Genomic DNA, 14,320 nt, shown 5'->3' with positions numbered 1-14,320 from the left:
GACAATTCTAAAGGACTCATAATGAAAAATACTATCCACCTTTACAGAGAAAATTGATAAACTCTGAGTGCAGACTAAAGCATATTTTCTTTCACTTTCTCTTGCTTTTTTTTTAACCAACATGGCTAATGTGTTTTATATGACTTCATATATATAATTTATGTCGTATAATTTGCCTTCTTGATGTTTGGGGAAGAGTGTAAAGGGAGAATTTAGAACTCAAAATATAAAAAAAAAAATTAATGCTAAAATTAATTATTTAAAATGAAACTGCATACCTTTTGACTTAGTGATATCACTACTAGGTCTATTCCCTAAGGAGATCAAAGAAAGAAGGTTAAAAAATACATAAGTACAAAGATATTCACAGCAGCGTTTTTTGTTTTAGTACAGAAATAAAAATAAAAGGGGTGTCAATCAATTGGAAAATAGATGAACAAATTTTGCCATGGAATGTGTGATGAAATATTATAGCACTATAAGAAAATCAGTAAAGGGACAGATTCAGAGAAATTGGAAGAGACTTGTGTGAACGAATGCAGAGTGAAGTAAACAGAACCATATCATCAGCATTGTAAAGAAAAAAACATCCTTGAAAGACTAAAGAATCTAATCAATGGAATAACTCAGTACATCATCAGAAAACCAATAATGAAAACTGCTTCCTGTCCCTTGAGAGAGATGCAGAAAGAGAAATACATTTCCATACATATCAATGTATAGAATTTCTTTACTTGACTATGTGTGTTATAGAGGAAGACTTTGAGGGAGGGGAGGAGAAAAGAGGAAAGGAGAAAAAATAATAATGATGCAAGAGAAAAAGAATAGCAATGAAACTTTTTTTCATGCACAGAAGTGAACAGAAAGAATTTCAGAGGAAGACAAATAAAGAGGACAACTTTCTAACTAATGTGTTGAATTTGTTTTGCTTTAAAAAAAAATCAATAGGTAATAGAGCAGGGACTTTTCCATTGTTGTCTTTGCCCACTGCACAATACTGGAACATAGTGGGTGCTTAATGTTTTGGAACTAGACTTCAAGGGCCAACCAAGGTTGTAATATAGTAATTGCCACTCCTGGGAGATTCTAAGTCATCTTCCTCTAAGTAAAGAAAATACCACACCCAGTTCTGTATCCATTTACCCCCTAGTTTTACCTGTGTCCATTTCATTTCACCAATGATAAGTGAAACTTCAAACTCCTTGTGGTCAGGGGTCATGTGCTATACCACAATAGCTCCCAGAGAAAATCCTGGAGGAGACACTCAGTAGGTACTTCATCAAAATCTATTTAGTTGGCACATTCTTTGAAGGGCCAAGAAAAATTGGCTACCAGCTCTTACCTCAGATAACTTGCTACCTCTGCAACACTGAGCAAGTAATTTAAACTCCCTGCCTGTTTCCTCATCTCTTAAATGAGGATTATAATAGCATCTCCCTAACATGGTTGATGTAGGGACCAAATAAGATAATATATACAAACAATTTGACAAATTCTAAATAGAGTTTAAAAAAAAAACCTCTCTAACCATGGACAGATCTCTTTCCCTCTCTGGGCCAAAGTTTTCTCATATGTGAAATAAGTTCAAGATGACCTCCAAAATTCCTTCCAGCTCTAGGTCTACTACTGCATGATGTCATGACAGTTATGATCATCATCAGTATTGTTCTACTTATTATTAAAGAGCAAATGATAACATGTGGAATAGCCCAAATGCTGGTAACTTGGAAATTTTAAGATGACTAAAGGAAGACTCCCATCTTAGAGTGATTTGTTTCAATCTAAAATCGCATGAAAATATCAAAGTTCTTTCAGAAGCAAGTGCTACAAATTCAAATTCAACAAACCCCTAGCTGGTGCATAGTATTATGCTTAGTGCTGAGTTGATTAGGCAGGGAAAGAAGTCATGGTCTTTCTGGGAAACTGTGATTTAAAGGAGTTCAGGGTCTAGGGAAGATGAGACATGAATGTAAATAATCATAAAGCAAAATAGTCTCTGAATGAAAAAGAGCTACAAAGAAGCTGCTATGAAAGCCCATATGGGAAAGGAACTACTTCTAGCTGAGAAATCAAGGAAGGCTCCTTAGAAGAGGCAGCTTCTGAGCTGAGTGCTGAAGGATGGGTAGATTTTAAACACACAGAGATAAATGGGGGGGGGGACTCAATGTATAAAGAATGACACGAACAAAGAGACAGTAGTGGGGAAATGTCAAGTAAATTCTGTTTTTTGAGAAGTGAAGTGATGTGATCAGGTCTATTCTTTTGGGGAAAGGGTGAATTAAACTAGAGGCCAGAAGATATATTAGGAGGATAGTCAAAAGGTACCACATATCCAAGATAATTCTAAAGGACTTATGATGAAAAATGTTGTCCATCTCCAGAAAAAGAACTGATGGAGTCTTAATTCAGATTCAAGCATACTTTTTTCTTTATTTTCCTTTTTCTTGGTTTTTTTTGCTCTGTATTTTCTTTCACAACATGACTAACATGGAAATATGTTTTGCATGCTACACATGTATAACATATCAAATCGTTTGGTTTCTCATTGAGGGGGGGTAAGGAATGGATGGATGGGGAGAGAATATGAAACTCAAAAATGTTTTAAATTTTAATAGTTTTACATGTAATTATTAAATGATTAGTAAATAATCATCAAACTAAAAAACGTTGCATGTGACAGTGTAGAAGTTGGAAATGTTGAAATGAAGACACAATGCTAAAGGTACCATAAAGGAAAAATCAATGGAATTTGACAATGTATTCAAAGTGGAGAAGGAAGGATATTTTGGTTGCAATCTCTGTTTTGGCTGAAGTCAGTTAATTTCACCCCAAATGTTCCTTTAGGGAAAACTAACAATCAACACAGTGAATAATGACAAAGGCACTAACTTGTCTGACACCATTACTAAGGATGAGGCTTGAATGTCATCAGGTGTGGCACAAGAGGGTGAGGGTGATGCTTCAACAGAAGGGGTAGAAGAGGCTATGGTAGATATGGAAATCAGTACTATTGAACTATGTGGAGAAGCTTCCTGTCACTGCTTAGCCTTTGTGACAACACTAATTAATCAGCTGTTCTTTAGCAAAAACCTCTAGAGAAGGATTTTGGTTTTTTTTTGGCAAATTAGGAAATTGAGGTAGAGGTCAAATGGAGAGGGGAGGGACTGCTTTCTTTCTTAATGAGTTGGAAATTCTGCAATAATGAGCAATTTCATATTGGTCATTGCGGATTCTTGCCAGGAAGGCTGAAACAGTGATACCACTCCAGGCACATAAAACTGAGTGTCGACCAACTGGTAGCACTGGAGAAGACAATACAAGAAAGTAAGGTACAAGCAAGAACAAACACAGCTCTGAATATCTCTGTGGTTCCTTTCCTTTTGCAAGCCCAAGAATCTCCTAATGCATACCAATAGATGATTCTTGGATAATTTCCTCTAAAAGATTTTTTTACTAGGCTGGTATGCTATAGACAAAATGGTATGTGATGGTGCAGGTTGGACTAGTTGGCCTGAACAATCAAAATGGGAAGAGGGATGTAGGGTCAAGGGAATCAGTGAGCTTGAATGGCAAGACCACCATTCTGAAGAGTTAAGAAATTGGGCTCTAGTCCCTATTCTACTCTTAACATTCTATATCACCTTGGCTGCTCTTGTCTTCAGTTACCTCAGCTAGAATTCTAAATTAGACATAAAGATGACTAATTAAATGCTTTTTGTCATTGTTCCAAGACTGTGATTTAATTGGCATAAGAAATTACTGGTGAGGAAACCCCCTCTATCCATGCAGATCAGCAAATGTTCTGCAACTTGTCTTAAAGAGCTGCATGGGGCATGGAGACATTAGGTGATCTATTCAGAGTTGCCCAGTCAGTATATGTCAAAGGTGGGATTTAAACCCAGATTTTTATGACTCCAAAGCCAGCTCTCTATCCACTAGACTACAATGACTTGTCCTAATTAATTATACCCATATTGATTGCTAAATTAAGTATCTGGCTCAGAGATAGTCTTTTCTAGCATGTTAATTCGTTTGACAGCATAGTAAATGTGCCCTTGTTGGCCACACATGAGTCCAGTATATGGTTAGGACCATAAGCAGAGATTTCTCCACTGTCCTTCTAACACTCACCTCCTATACCCCAAGCTTGGACTTCAGATGGGTCAAGAAGACAATTGTAAATACTGAACTTTCAGAAATGGAAAGGACAGGCAAAAATTTAGTCAGACATGGAGTCAAGACCCAGCAGTCAGGGATGGCAATACGGAGCAGGATTTGGTCAACTGGGTGGATGTGGAGGACTAGGCTAGGGCCAGGGCCATAGGCAGTAATTCTTTCCTAAAGCAGGTAGGCCAGAGAACAGGTTGTACATGGGGAACTGGGTCTACAAGAATCAAGAGATGTGCAGACTCATGGGGTGGTAGGCTATGATCAGAACAAACAAGCCAAAGAGGCAAGTGAAGGGGAAGCATCTGAGTCAAGGTCAGAAAATCACTCATAATTGCTCCCAAAGGTACACTGTTTCTGTGGCAGTGAGTATGGGCATCTGGGCAAAGATGATGCTTGTGATCTGCTTATCATGTTGCTGGAGGCTTGCTACCAACATCCCTCTGGGGATGAAGTAGCTCTGGCTAGAGAGACAGTCTTGCTCTGTATTGAGTCACCTGGGGATTATGGGGGTTGTAATGAGTAGGTAGGGGTTCTCTAGGTCAGTGATTTGGTCTCTTTCAGTCTGAGTTTATTTGAAGGTAGTATTGTGCTATTGAAGATCATGATTCTTCCTGAACCTGGATGGACAACTCATTCATTTAATCAGTCAATCATTTAACAAATGCTTATTAATTGCCCTTTAGTAGGCAAAACCTCAAGGCAGCTAGGTGACTCAGTGAATAAGAGCTTTGGGCCTGGAGTCAGAAAGACCTGAGTTTGAACCCAGCCTTGAATATTTACTAGCTATATGACCCTGAGCAAGTCACTTAACCTCTGTTTGCCCCAATCTCCTACAGAAGGAAATGGCAAACCACTCCAGTATCTTCACAAAGAAAACCCATAGGAAGTATTGGCATGCTATGGTCCATAGAGTCACGAAGAGTCAGGCACAATTGAATAACTCAACAAGAAGACAGAACTCCAGGATCACCACTGTCCAATTCATCTTCAAGACGTAGAGTCCTTCAATTGATACACTTGTTGAAGGTCCTTCTAGGAAAGGAGATGGCACACTGACCTATTCCACAGCTTTTCTTTCTATTACATGAATACTTCAACTTACCTGATTAGTTACTTTCCCTTTATCATCTCCTCCTTACCAGCTATATTTCTCTGACCCCTGCCATGGAAGTCTCAGTGACAGCTCAGGTCCCTATGCACTTAGTTAAAGGTATTGGTTAAACATCTGGAGGTGACTATGGAATCAATTCTGTTTCAGTGCTATTTGTAGTCATGTGGCAGAGCGATGATTTTTAATGAATATAGCTCAAGACTAAAAAGAAAAAGGCCAGTCCAGGCAAGAAATAGAGCTGCTGCAAACCAAACTTTGCATAACTATAGAAAATATTATTTAAGGACAAATATCACGATTCTTAAGACTGTTAACATTTAGTATCATGAACAGCATCTTGGGTATCACCGACTTTTACATTTTTACTCAGAATGTACCTCAGAGGCATCCATCACAATCCAAACCTTAATAAGAAATGCCCTTACAATGTACTGACCAGATACATCTCACCATTGCCTGAAAATTCTCAGTGAAGGGAATCCCAACACCTCTCAAGATAGATTTATTTATTTGGAAGATTTTCTTGACAAGAAGACAAAGCCTATTTCTCTGGAACTTTCACCCTCTGCTCACATCTCTGCTATCTAGGACCACGCAAAACAATTCTAACGCCTTTTCCACAGACAAATGCTTAGAGAGTGGTTAATATGGGGAAAATCTCTATAGCAAATTTCTCTAGTAAATGTCTCATCTCCAGGGTATATAAAGAATTCATTCATTCAGATTTATAACAAGAGTTATTCATCAATTCATAAATGGCCAAATGATATTAACAGAAAGTTTTCAGAGGAAGAAATCCAAACTATTGATATCCACATGAAAAACACTCCAAATTACTAATAATTGAAGATATGAAAATCAAAGAAAGTTCTTAAAAATAAAGTGAAGTTCTACCTCTTGCTCATCAGATTGGCAAGACTGACCAAAAAGAAAAAGATGAATGTTAGGAGCTGTGGGAAAAGAGACACATTTGTCCTGCTGGTGGACTTGTGAATTAATCTAGCCATTTTGGAAAGCAATTTGGAATTATGCCCCAAAAGTCACTAAACTATGCATATACCCTTTGACCTAGAGATACCACTACTAGTCTTGCATTTAAAAGATATCAAAGAAATTAGAAATCATCCGTATGTACAAACATATTTATAGCAGAGGGCAAAGAATTAGAGGTGAAAGTAGTGCCCATTATGTGGAAATGACAGAACAAAGTATGACATATAAGTGTAATGGAATACTATTAAGTGAAAGGGATGGTTTTAATGAAACTTCGGGAGACTTTATGAATTGATGCAGCATAAAGTGAGCAAAACAATTAGAACAATTTATACCATAAGAAGACTATTCTAAAAACATTTTTTTAAGAATTCTGTTCGGTGAAATGGCCAATGATGATTCCAGGAGACTTATGATAAAGCATGCTACCCATATCCTGACAGAGATATGATGGAAATGGGGTGCAAGATAAGAAAGATATTTTTTAGAAATAGTCAGTGAAAGAATTTGGATCTTTCTCTCAGTTTCTTGACACTCTCTTAGAACCAATATAGTAAAGAGACTGTTCATTTGCTGTTCATCATTCTTTCTATGTGACTAGCCTATCTCTGATCATGTGATCATGTCTTTTACACTGTATTAGCAATGTGTGCAACCTATTTAAACCTGTCATATTGTCTTCTTGGATTTTGAGTGACCAAAATTTTTGATTTCTTATTGATTGGCATATTCTGTCATTCATAACTACATAGCATCAACAGATGAGAATTGATATTGAATAATTTTCATTTCAGGGAGAAATTTAGGGTCCTGCTGTATAATTTTACAAATTTAACATAGCTCACTTTCTTTTGCATGATTCTGGGCACAGTTTCTATCCACAATTTTTATCCACAGTATCTGTCAGAGATATGTGGACTAATAGACCAGTTTTCTGATCTGATTGAGAGAACAAATATATACACAGCATCCCATAAGTCCTAGTGCAGTTTTAAGCTTAAAATAAGTTTTAAATCTGAACAATACAGAATACCTATCCACATTTTTTTCCATTTGGTTGTAATTTTTAACTCTTTTAAGTGATGATGGAACTGATTTCAGAGGCTATGTAATACTCTAGAGTTGAATCCACTGATCACAACTGCACCAGAAAATGGGGAGATCTGTGAGGTTTTCTCATCTATAGGAAGAGTTCTTAACTTTTTTGCATGTTATGGACCCTATTTGGAGTCTAGTAAAGCTTATGGACCCCTTTCCAGAATAATATTTCAAAATAATTAAAGTAAATGTTAAATTTCCATTAGAGTTTAGTGAAAATGAAGATGTAATTATATTGCCCAAGTAGGTTCACAGACCCTATGAAGTCTATCATGAACCTCTTGGGGACCTGCAGACCCTAGGTTAAGAACTCCTGATCTAGAGGGAATCCCTCTACCCTTTCAACTCTGAGCTTGATATACTCCATTCCAGGCATGAACACTTTTAGTAATCTCTTATCTCCCTGTTTTATGCCCTGCCTAATATTAATAAGCAGAAGCTCATGGAATAAGGTTATCTCTATTCTTACAACTATTACAGAACTTCTTATGATTTTAATACATACATAGTTGATACTTGGTTGGAGGGCAGCTTTTAAAGAAGAATTCTTTTCTACTGAAACAAAGACGTTTTTATGGACAACAATAAGCAAAAGGGAAGTTTAAATTCTTTGCACCTTATTGTGAAACTCTAAAAATGTGGCCTTCTGTGGAAAATCACAAAGGGTACTGGTAAGTGTGGAAAAGACTAGGGAAAATGGTATGAGCTATGCTGTGATAGGATTTTTAGTAATCAAATAACATGACTCCAAAGTGTCACTAAATAATGCCAGCTCTAAGCAGTATCACTACCCAGGCCAATGAATTTGAGTACATCAAAATGGGTACAGTCAGTTTCATCATCTTACCAACAGAGTGATGGAGCAGAAAAACATCTGGATTGGGAGTCAGAGAACTAGGTTTGAATCCTGTCTCTGCTGCTTATGTTCTGTGGGAGCTTAGGCAAATCCGTTAACGCTTCTGGACTTTGGTTTCCTCAGCTAAAAAACAGGACATTAGACTAGATGTTCTCTGAGGTTCTTTTCACCTCTAAATCAATGATCCCATGGTTCCATCTTATTATGATTCCTATCACAGTAACCTCCTTCATTATACAGCAATGCATGCTGATCTTCACTTAGTTCATAGGGTGACAAAGATTTGGTGATTGGAGGGGGTTTTCAAGGTCATCTAACACAGTCGTCTTATTTTATAGCTGAGAAAACTAAGGCCTGGAGAGGCAAGGTAATGTGTTCAAGGTCACACAGATGGCAGAGCAACAATTTTAACCCAGGCCACAGTCAAAATCCAATGCTCTTCCATACAAGACTCATCATGTTACTGTCCATTTCCTTTAGTAGGGATAGACATGATTTATAAAAGAACATCTGGTAAACCAAACTCCTTTGGGAAATTAGCTGGGAAGTGCCACGTTGGGCTCTACCCTTACCAGGTGGATAGTGTGAAGGTTGGGGCATACCAAAAAACCAAACCAGTCAATTTTTCATTGGCCTTTGTACCAGACAAAGGAATTTCAAAATGCATCAGGACTTAGCCATTCAGTTCTTGCAGAACCTGCTTTACATTTTCTAACACACTGATGATCATGATATTCATAATGCAAATTAAACTATATGGGGGCCATAACCTTGGCTGTTCATTGCAGCAGACTTTGTAATTGCTTGCTGTTGATGATCTAACTGGGAATAGGTCTGGGTTTTGTTCCAGCTCTTACCCACAGAGAGCCCTGTCATGTAGATGGAACAGTCCTCCTATCTCTTTTTCAAGCTATTTTCCCGATTCAAGAAAATAGAAGTACTTCTCCAATACAAATCTTATACTTATAAAAATGTTAACTCTCTTGCTCAGTTCCAAAACTAATATCATCATCCAAGGAGAAATGACCATAAGAACAGATAGTACTTGTCCTCAAAGCTGTCCAATCACTCACTTGACTTCCCACTCCAGGAGTTTCTCCTAACTTTCTATGATTTTCTCAAGTTAGGGGTTGAGAGTTTTCTATACAACGTGATCACCTTCCTGGCTTCTCATCTCTCAGAGGATCTGACAACCGATCCTAAGGGCAGGATGCTCTCCGGAAAACCTCCTTACTAATTCTTCTTTCACTCAGAAAAGTAGCAATTCTGTTACTGTTGAGAATAGCTGCTTTCTCATCTGCAAGGGCTTGGGCCCCTTCCCCCACAGCAATTTATGCTCCCTTGAACAGCCTCTTTGCTGAAGAGCCTTATCACAACCCTTGGAAAATCCAAGTCAATTACTTTCCCCAAGTCCTGTTTATCCTCTATTTTGTTGACTTTTTTCTAAAGGACCTAAACAGTTAGTTCAATTTACCTTTCAAGAAAGGGTTCTACTTAAAGCTTATCTCTCTTTATGCCTTCCCCTTCGTTTTGTTAAAGTGTCTTGAGCGATACCATAAAAACAGCTTTCCTGGAACCTGCAGGAGCCCCTCCAGTCAGCTATTCTGGCATCAGCCTTCCTCTATTTTCAGGAAACAAGTACTTTAACATCTTTGCCATCAGGAGTAAGTCTAGTACTCCAATATCCTACTGGATCTGTCATCAACCTCTTTTATATGGGTATTCCCAAATCGTCCATCCCAGCCCATCCTTTGCAATTCTTGTCTGTGACCTCTCATTAATTTTACAAAAGAATCCACTCAACATAATAGGGGTCTTCCTCTGGTTCTCTTAGCATTGTGTGTATAACAATGAGCACCTAAAGAATATCTATGAATATGAAGGGGAAGCTATGAATAGATTTAAAGGATTAGATCTAGTAGATAGAGTTCCTGAAGAACTATGGACTGAGGTTCACAATATTATACAGGAGGCAGCAACATAAACCATCTCAAAGTAAAAGAGCAAGAAAACAAAATGGCTACCTGATGAGGCTTTACAATTAGCTGGGAAAAGAAGGAAAGCAAATGGGAAAGAAGAAAAGGAAATACATACCCAAATGAATGCAGAATTCTAGAGAATAGCAAGGAGATATAAGGTTTTCTTAAATGAGCAATGCAAAGAAATAGAAGAAAACAATAGAATGGGAAAGATAAGAGATCTCTTCAAGAAAATCAGAGCTATCAAGAGTATGGTTCATGCAAAAAAATTGACATGATAATGGACCAAAATGGACAGAAGCAGAAGAGATTAAGAAGAGGTGGCAAGAATATACAGAAAAAAACTATACAGGAAAGATCCTAACATCATGATGCTATGGTATAGCACCAATGCAATATTTACAGTGCCAATGATCACTATAAATATACCTGCATAGTGCTCAATTACAAAATATAACCGACTCTCCACATAGAAGACAGAAGCAAAACATTTATTCAGACACCAGAAAACTGAATCCCAAAACCAGTAAGTCAGCTCCATTATAGTAGCAAAGAAGTTAATAAGCCACAACAGCACAAACAGCCACAGCATCCTTAGCCTTCCCACACACCAACACAAGACCAATATTTACTCATAAGCCTGTCTCCCTCAGAAGAGTAATCTCTTTCCATCAGACGGGTATTGTTTGCCTATTTGATATTGTTGATATTTCTCCCAGCAACCTTAATTCTGCCTATTGATTCATCCAGCCTGGTATTTCACATGATGTACTCTGCATATGAGTTAAATAAATAAGGTGACAACATACAGCCTTGTTATACTCATTTCCCAATCTTAAACCCATAAATTATTCTGTGTTGGGTTCTAAATATTGCTTCTTGACCCACATGAAAGTTTTCCAGGAGACAAGTAAAATGATCTGCTATTCTCATCTCCTTGAGGACTTGCCACATTTTGTTGTGGCAAGCTGCTCTGACTCTCAGCTTTCTGTGGGTTCTGCTCCACTCTTCAGCAAACTCCTCCCACTGTAGGCTCCATGTTATTACATTCAGCCTATTAGGAGGTAGAGGATATTTTCAAAGCAGGGAATGTCTTCAAATTCCCTTAGGCTTATTAAGGGGTAGGGAAGATCTTCAAATTCCCATTACCATTAGATAGGTTTACTGGTCTAGAGCCAGACATCCTCATGAATAAAGTCAAGTGGACCTTAGGAAGCATTGCTAGTAATAAGGCTAGTGGAGATGTTGGAATTCTAGTTGAGCTATTTAAAATCCTAAAAGATAATGCTGTTAAAGTGCAATACTCAATATGCCAATAAATTTTGAAAACTCAACAATAGCCACCAAATTGAAAAAAAAAATCACTTCATGTCCCAATCCTAAAGAAAAGCAATGCCAAAGAATGTTCAAATTAGTGAACAACTGTGTTCATTTCACACTCCAGCAAAGTTATGCTTAAGATTCTGCAAACTAGGCTTCAACAATATACGAACTGAGAATTACCAGAAAAGTAGGCTGGTTTTCAAACAGGCAAAAGAACTAGAGATCAAATTGCCAACATATGCTGGATTTTGGAGAAAGCAAAGGAGTTCTCAAAAAATGTATACTTCTGCTTCCTTCACTACACTAAAGCCTTTGACTGTGTGGATCACAACAAAATGTGGTAAATCCTCAAGGAGATGGGAATAGCAGATCATCTTACTTCTCTCCTGCAAAACTTGCATGTGGGTCAAGAAGCAATATTTAAAACTCAACACAGAATAATATATTGGTTAAAGATTGGGAAATGAGGATAACAAGGCTGTATGTTGTCACCATATTTATTTAACTCATATGCAGAGTACATCATGCGAAATACCAGGCTAGATGAATCAAAAGTAAGAATTAAGGTTGCTGAGAGAAATATCGACAATATCAGATATGCAAACAATACCAGGCTGATGGCAGAAAGTGAAGAATTAAGAAGCAAGCCTTTTGATGAGGGTGAAAGGGGACAGTGTAAAAGCTGACTTGAAGCTTAATGTATTTTTTAATCAAAAAACTAAGATCATGGCAAGTGGTCCTATCACTTCCTTGTAAATAGAGGGAGAAGAAATGGAATTAGTGTCTGATTTTATATTTTTGGGCTCAAAGATCACTGCAGTCAACACATGCAGTCATGAAATTAAGAGATACTTGCTCTTTGGAAGGAAAGCTATGGAAAATTTGGATTACATACTAAAAAACAGAGACATCACCTTGCTGACAAAGGTCCCTATAGTCAAAGCTGTTTCCATACAGTCAAAACTGTTTCCTCCAGTTGTTATATAAGGCTGTGAGAGTTGGACTATAAGGAAAGCTGAGTGATAGAGAAGATTTTTGAGAGTTTCTTGGACGTTAAGGAGATCAAATCAGTCAATATTTAAATTAATTGAGACTACTCATTTGAAGGACAAATACTGAAGCTGAGGCTTACATAATGAGAAAACAGGATACAAAGAAGAAGATCCTGATGATGGGAATGATTGAAGGCAAAAGAAGGAAATGGAAGGGGATGAGATGAATAGATAGTGTCATAGAAGCAATGAACATGAACTTGTACAAACTTCAAGAGATAGTGGAAGAGAGAAGGGACTGCCATGCTATGGTCCATGGGCTTACTAAGAGTCAGACATGATTGAATGAACAACAACATCACAATAAGCATGTGGGATATCTACCAGTTACCCCTTATTTTTGCTACATAAGCCCTTTTTTTTCTAGCCATGTATTTATCTAAAGTTAATTCTTCACAACACTCTTCCCAGTTTATTATTTGTTACATGTTGCAGCCAACATAGATATACTTCCCTTGCACTTCCCCATTGCTGTTGAGTGATCATCGATTTCAAAGAATACATTTTAGATTGCTATTTTACCACCAAATTTACTATGCTTATAATGTTGATTCATTTTCAATTCCCAATCAAAAGCACTTTCAAAAGATGACTTGATGAAATGTTTATGAAATTACTAAATTATCAGATGGATTTTCATTTTTTGTATATAGACTTATGGACACCAAAACTACAACACATAATGGGGGAGGCTCTAAGAGTCACCTCCATATGATAAGACCATCACTCCAAACCTAATCACTTTTCAGCAATTTTGACATCACTAATAATCCCAAAATAATCCTGTTCATGCTGACACAACCTTGGTCCAGGCCCTAGGTTCATTCAATTGATTACCTTTGTCCCACTATGTGACTATAGGTGATAATGACTATGTAAGTATAGGCTGCAGAGCAGGTGTTGATCTAACTAACAGAGGGAGTTTCCTCACAGGGAGTGCCTTAAATCAAGGAAAGCAGGTCTAGGGGAAGAAACCTGATATTTATGTGATGCTTTAAATTTCACAAAACATATACATATGATGTCATTTGAGATTCCAAAGAACTCTACTACCATCCTCATTCTACAAGAAACAGAGATTAAACAACTTGCCTATCATCCCAGAGTAGTAAGGGATAGAAGTAGAATTTAGACTTGGATCTTCTTGATTCCAGGTCCAGTGCTCTGTCTCTTACTCTGTATCACTCCCTTTAGGTGTTTATTTTATTTAATTTTTTGCAAATCCTTCTGAGAGAATTCTTTTATTTTCCAAATGCTTTATTAATTTCTGATTTATATCATTCATTTCCACCAGATTTTGAATTACAAATTTTCTCCCTGGTTTTCCCCTATCCACTGCCCCAAAATAGCTGTGGCACAGGATATTCCCTCGTCCAATCTGCTCTCTCCCATATTTTCTCCCATACCCCTTTCGACTTTTCCAGTGGATCTCTATGCCTCAGTGCCTGTATATCTTATTTCCCAATTACATGTAAAATAGTATAAATAATAGTATATATATATATATATATATATATATATATATTTGAATATTTGATTTTGAAACTTTGAATTCTAGATTCATTCCCTTCCTCCCTTGACGCCTACCCTTACTGGGAAGATAAGCAGTTCAGTATAGGTTGTACATGTGTGGCTAATGCAAAACAATAACATAGTAGATATATTGTAAAAGACTAATTATATTTCCCTCCCTCCTATCCCATTTCCCACTTGTTGTATTCTCTACTTTGATCCTGTC

Source organism: Petaurus breviceps, unplaced genomic scaffold (genome assembly GCF_028583685.1).
Source record: "Petaurus breviceps papuanus isolate PSGF00001 unplaced genomic scaffold, PetGlider_PUasm1.0 185, whole genome shotgun sequence".
NCBI lineage: Eukaryota > Metazoa > Chordata > Mammalia > Diprotodontia > Petauridae > Petaurus > Petaurus breviceps.
This window is presented reverse-complemented; position numbering follows the sequence as displayed.